Raw genomic sequence first — 6,942 nt, 5'->3', positions numbered from 1 at the left:
GAGACCATTCTGCGTTTTTCTCTCTCTCTCTCTGACTTATTTCACTCAGCAAAATAGATTCTGTGTACATCCATGTATAGAAAAATTTCATGACTTCATCTCTCCTGACAGCTGCATAATATTCCATTGTGTATATGTGCCAGTTTCTTTAGCCATTCGTCTGTTGAAGGGCATCTTGGTTGTTTCCAGAGTCTTGCTATGGTAAATAGTGCTGCAATGAATATAGGTGTAAGGAAGGGATTTTTGTATTGTATTTTTGTGTTCTTAGGGTATATTCCTAGGAGTGGTATAGCTGGGTCGTATGGGAGCTCGATTTCCAGTTTTTGGAGAAATCTCCATATCACTTTCCATAAAGGTTGAACTAGACAGCATTCCCACCAGCAGTGGATAAGGGTTCCTTTCTCTCCACATCCCCGCCAGCACTGCTTGTTCTCATTCTTTGTGATGTGTGCCATTCTCTGTGGTGTGAGGTGGTATCCCATTGTTGTTTTGATTTGCATCTCCCTGATGATTAGTGATGTGGAGCATTTCTTCATGTGTCTTTTGGCCATTTGTATTTCTTCTTTGTCAAAGTGTCTGTTCATTTCTTCTCCCATTTTTTGATGGGATTAGATGTTTTTTTCTTGTAAATTTCTGTCAGTGCCTTGTATATTTTGGAGATTAGCCCCTTGTCTGATGGGTATTGGGTGAATAGATTCTCCCACTCAGTGGGTGGCTCTTGTATCCTGGGCACTATTTCCTTTGAGGTGCAGAAGCTTCTCAACTTAATATATTCCCATCTGTTAATCTCTGCTTTCACTTGCATGGAGAGTGCAGTTTCCTCCTTGAAGATGCCTGTAGTCTCAATGTCCTGGAGAGTTTTGCCTATGTGTTGTTCTATATATCTTATGGTTTGGGGTCGGATATCGAGGTCTTTAATCCATTTGGATTTAACCTTCGTACATGATGTTAGCTGGGGGTCTAAGTTCAATTTTTTGCAAGTGGCTAGCCAGTTGTGCCAACGCCACTTGTTGAAGAGGCTTTCCTTGCTCCATTTAGGATTTCCTGCTCCTTTATCAAAAATTAGGTGATTGTATGTCTGGGGAGCATTTTCTGAGTATTCAAGCCTATTCCACTGATCTGAGGGTCTGTCCTTATTCCAATACCATGCTGTTTTGATAACTATTGCTTTGTAGTAAAGTTTAAAGTTGGGGAAAGTAATTCCTCCCATATTCTTTTTCCCAATGACTGCTTTAGCTATTCTAGGGTGTTTATTGTTCCAAACAAATTTCAACAGTGCCTGATCCACTTCTTTGAAGAATGTCATAGGTATCTTTAGAGGGATAGCGTTGAATCTGTATAATGCCTTGGGGAGTATTGCCATTTTGATGATGTTAATCCTGCCAATCCATGAGCAGGGTATGTGTTTCCATTTCCATGTGTCCTCTCTTATTTCTTGGAGCAGACTTTTATAGTTTTCTTTTTATAGGTCCTTCACTTTTTTAGTCAAGTTGATTCCAAGATATTTGAGTTTGTGTGGCACTATTGTGAATGGGGTTGTTTTCTTAATGTCCATTTCTTCCTTATTACTATTGGTGTATAGAAAGGCCATTGATTTTTGTGTGTTAATTTTGTAGCCTGCCACCTTGCTATATGAGTCTATTGTTTCTAGAAGCTTTTTGGTAGAGTCTTTAGGGTTTTCTAAGTAGAGCATCATGTCATCTGCAAACAGTGAGAGCTTGACTTCTTCCTTTCCTATCTGGATTCCCTTGATATCTTTTTCTTGCCTAATCGCTATAGCAAGTACTTCCAGTGCTATGTTGAATAGGAGTGGTGAGAGAGGACAGCCTTGTCTTGTGCCAGAATTTAGAGGGAAGGCTTTTAGTTTTTCTCCATTGAGGATAATATTTGCCACTGGCTTGTGGTAGATGGCCTTAACTATATTGAGAAAAGTTCCTTCCATTCCCAACTTGCTGAGAGTTTTGATCAAGAATGGGTGTTGGACCTTGTCAAATGCTTTCTCTGCATCTATTGATATAATCATGTGGTTTTTATTTTTCTTGTTGTTGATGTTGTGTATTATGTTGATAGACTTACGGATGTTAAACCATCCTTGCATTCCTGGGATGAAACCTACTTGATCGTAGTGGATGACCTTCTTAATGAGGTATTGAATCCTATTTGCCAGGATTTTGTTGAGGATCTTTGCATCTGCATTCATCAGCGATATTGGTCTGTAATTTTCTTTTTTCATAGCATCTCTGTCTGGTTTAGGTATTAGGGTGATGTTGGCTTCATAAAAGCTGTTTGGGAGTGTTTCCGTTTGTTCAATTTCATGAAAGAGTCTTGCCAGGATTGGTAGTAGTTCCTCTTGGAAAGTTTGAAAGAATTCATTAGTGAATCCATCTGGGCCTGGGCTTTAGTTTTTGGGCAGACTTTTGATTACCATTTTTATTTCATCAATGGTGATGGGGGTGTTTAGATATGCTACATCCTCTTCCTTCAACCGTGGAAGATTACAAGAGTTCAAGAATTTATCCATTTCTTCCAGGTTCTCATTTTTAGTGGCATAGAGTTTTTCAAAGTAGTTTCTGATTACCCTTTGAATCTCTGTCATATCAGTAGTGATCTCTCCTTTTTCATTCCTAATACGAGTTATCAAGTTTCTCTCTCTCTCTTTCTTTGTTCGGTTTGCCAGTGGTCTATCAATCTTGTTTATTTTTTCGAAGAACCAACTTCTGCTTTCGTTGATCTTTCGGATTGTTTTTTGGGTTTCCACTTCGTTGATTTCTGCTCTCAGGTTTGTTATTTCCTTCTGTCTTCCTATTTTTGGGTCCTTTTGTTGAGCACTTTCTAGTTCTATATGCTGTGTCATTAAGCTACTCAGGTAAGCTCCTTCTTCCTTCCTGATGTGTGCTTGCAAAGCTATAAATTTTCCTCTCAGTACTGCTTTTGCTGTGTCCCATAAGTTCTGATAGTTTATGTCTTTATTGTCATTTGTTTCCAGGAACCTTTTGATTTCCTCCTTGATTTCATCTCGGACCCACTGGTTATTGAGCATGAGGCTGTTTAACTTCCAGGTGTTAAAGTTTTTCTTCTGAGTCCCTTTGGAGTTCACAAATAATTTCAGAGCCTTGTGGTCAGCGAAGGTAGTCTGCAAAATTTCTATCCTTTTGATCTTATGGAGGTATGTTTTATGTGCCAGCATGTAGTCTATCCTGGAGAATGTCCCATGTACATTGGAGAAGAATGTGTATCCAGGTTTCTGGGGATGGAGTGTCCTATATATATCCACTAGGCCTCTTTCTTCCATTTCTCTCCTCAGGTCTAGTATGTTCTTGTTGGGTTTCAGTCTGGTTGACCTATCCAGTGTTGACAAAGCAGTGTTGAGGTCCCCCACAATTATTGTGTTGTTATTGATATTGTTTTTCAGATTTGTCAACAGTTGTTTTAAATATTTTTCTGGCCCCTCATTTGGTGCATATATGTTTAGGAGAGTTATTTCTTCCTGCTCTACATACCCCTTGATTAATATAAAATGTCCATCTTTGTCCCTTACAACCTTCCTGAGTATAAAGTTTGCATTATCTGATATTAGTATGGCCACTCCAGCTTTTTTATGGGTGTTGTTTGCTTGGATAACTTTTCTCCAGCCTTTTATTTTGAGTCTATGTTTGTTCTGACTATTCAGGTGCGTTTCTTGTAGGCAGCAGAAGGTTGGATTGAGTTTTTTGATCCATTTAGCCACTCTGTGTCTCTTAACTGGTGCATTTAGTCCATTGACATTGAGAGAAAGAATTGTCCTGGGATTTAACGCCATCTTTATTTCAAAATTTGGTGTGTCTTTTGGTTAGTCTTGTTTTGAATTAGGTCTTTCAGTTTTTCTCTTAAAACTGGTTTTGAGTCTGAAAGTTTCTGAGCTGTTTTTTGTCTGTGAAACCATGTATTCTTCCGTCAAACCGGAAAGTGAGTTTTGCTGGGTACAGTATTCTAGGTGAAGCATTCATTTCATTCAGTCTTGTCACAATATCCCACCGGTGCTTTCTGGCATTGAGTGTTTCTGGTGACAGGTCTGCTGTAAATCTCAAGGATGCTTGCTTGAATGTAATTTCCCCTTTTGATCTTGCTGTTTTCAGAATTCTGTCTCTATCTGTGGGATTTGTCATTGTGACTAGGATGTGTCTTGGGGTGGTTTTTCTTGGGTCTCTTTTGGTTGGTACTCTTCGAGCATGCAGGATTTGATCACATATATTCTTTAGCTCTGGGAGTTTCTCTTTAATGATGTTCTTGACTGTTGATTCTTCCTGGAAATTTTCTTCCTGGGTCTCTGGGACTCCAATGATTCTTAAGTTGTTTCTGTTGATCTTATCATAGACTTCTATTTTCATCTGTTCCCATTCTTTGACTAATTTTTCCATTGTCTGTTCATTTGTTTTAAGTTTTTTTCCAATCTCTCCTGTTGTATGGAATTGTTGTGTATCTCATCTTCCACAGCACCAAGTCTATTCTCAGCTTCTGATACCCTGTCCCAGAGCTTATCCATTTTGTCATTCACTTCGTTTACTGTTTTTTTCAGGCCTGTTATTTGACATGTTATTTCAGTTTGGAGTTTTGTGATTTCTGTCTTCATATTTTCTTTATTCTTATTAGTGTTCTGTTCTACTCTATTCATGGTTTCTTTGAGTTCTTTGAGAATATTCCATATTGCTACTCTAAAGTCCTTTTCTGAGAGATTGATTAGTTGGTTGGTCATTAACTGGTCATCAGAATTGTCATCTTCATTCTCTATGTCTGATGCTGGCCTGCGTTGTTTCCCCATTGTCACACTTGTATTGTGGGTTTTTCTACGTGTTGCGGTGGTATTCATTGGTTATATGATGCAGGCAACACACTTCTCTGGCTCCGCCCTTTCTGGATGGGCCGACTTGCCTCCAAGGTAGGGGAGTCCTCCGTGGATGAAGCCTCACACAGGATCAAATCTTAGGCCCGAGCACGCAGCAGAGTAGACAGTCTGGAGAGAAATTCTTGCTTCTGTGATCCAGCACAGTTCTTAGTGTGGTTTTTTTCTTCTTGTGATGGTGTTCTTTTTTTTAGAAAGAGCGCACGGCTGCGTAGCGAAGTGGAGCTAAGTGCCTTCTGGAGCCTCTTTTCAGCCCACTCTCAGGAGGTTCACGCAACAGTATAGCAGAGAGACACACACGCAGCACTCACAGTTTTTCACAGTCAGGCCCCACTGGTCAGGCGTAGTTTTCACTCGCTCGCTGGGCAGCTTCAGAATGCTGTATTTTTGGGGTTCACTTCCCAGGACTCTGAGGAGAGTCACTGGCTCGCTGGGAAGCTTCCTAATGTAGTTTCTTTGGGGTTCGCTTCCCAGGGCTCGGAGAGCTTCCAGAGTTCAGGAAAGACAGAGAAGAGTAGGACAGGGCTCCCTTCAGGTGCTCAGTTTCTGGCTCGCTGGGTAGCTTCCGAATGTAGTTTCTTTGGGGTTCGCTTCCCAGGGCTCTGAGGAGAGCTTCCAGAGTTCAGGAAAGAGTGAGAAGAGTAGGACAGGGCTCCCTTCAGGTGCTCAGTTCCTCAGAAGAAGCACAGCCCGGTGGGGACTCTGCAGGTAGAGCAATCAGCACTCTGCCTGGAAACCCCCACATGCAGCCATTTCTCACTCACCCCCTCTATGATTTTCTTTGTGACATCAATCTGATCAAACTTCAGTTCCGATGGTATTTGAGCATATTGGAGCACATGCAGGCATCCTACCCCATATCTTTCTTCTTTCAGAAGCCAGGAAGCTTAATATTCCTAAAAGTAACAGTATCTGCAATATTGTTTTGAATTTCTGGACTTCATTTGTTTGATGGAACACACCAATTTAGCATAACGGACAGCTAACAAGAAGAGCTTACTAAATCTTCTGCCATTATATTAATGACTTTATTGGAGACACAATACTTTTTACAAATGTGTTTGCTACTGTACTTTTTTCTTTCTTTAAAATTCTTCCTTTTTGGGGCCGGAGTGATTGTACAAGCCATAAGGTGTCTGCCTTGCCCATGCTAGCCTAGGACAGAGTGCAGTTTGATCCCCTGGTGTCCCATATGGTCCCCCAAGCCAGGAGCGATTTCTAAGTACAGAACCAGAAGATCGCCAGGTGTGGCCCAAAAAGAAAAAAAATGTTCTTTCTTTCTATTCTTTTTTAAATAATAACTTCGCTCTCACTTATCTGGAAACAAATGTATTATGTGCAACTTTCTCAACTATGTGATGCATTTTCTTTAAAAAAGTTTAAAAAAAAAGGCTTCAAAGTCATCATTACTGTCCTTCTGAAAATGGCAGGGCAGAGCTATTTTGTGCTAGTACTCAATTTTATTTTTTTTTGAGGGGGTGGGCATACCTGGAAGTGCTCAGAAGTCACCCTTGTTAGGATCAGGGACCATATGGAGTACCAGGGGTCAAATCTGAGTTGTCTGTCTACAAGGCAAACATCTATCTATCTATCTATCTATCTATCTATCTATCTATCTATCTATCTATCTATCTATCTATCTTTATATCTATCTATCTAGTCATGTATAATATCTTCCTTATAGACTAATTCTCATAAGAATAGGAACATTTATTTTCTTTACTACTCTTTCTCCAACCTCTATAACAGTGTCTGGACTATAGTAAGTACTTTAAATTACTAGTATAGAAAATTTGTTCTATGGAGCAACACTTATGTGAGAAACAGAGGTAAGTTTTTACTAATTAAACTGTTTCTACTATTAAGAAATTGGATTGGGGAGATAGTACAGCAGGTACTATCTCTCCTGGCCCCAAATACTTCTTTGTATTAAAATAAATAAATATTATAATAATGGCAGGGCAAAAGAGACATTACAGTGGGTAGGCCACTGGTTTTGCATATGACTAACCTGGATTCTATCACTAGCACCACATACAGTTCTCTTATCCCTACCTGGAGAG

The sequence above is a fragment of the Suncus etruscus genome, chromosome 16 (assembly GCF_024139225.1).
Source record: "Suncus etruscus isolate mSunEtr1 chromosome 16, mSunEtr1.pri.cur, whole genome shotgun sequence".
Taxonomy (NCBI): Eukaryota; Metazoa; Chordata; class Mammalia; order Eulipotyphla; family Soricidae; genus Suncus; species Suncus etruscus.
The sequence above is the reverse complement of the archived record's forward strand: the minus strand, read 5'-3'. Positions refer to the sequence as shown.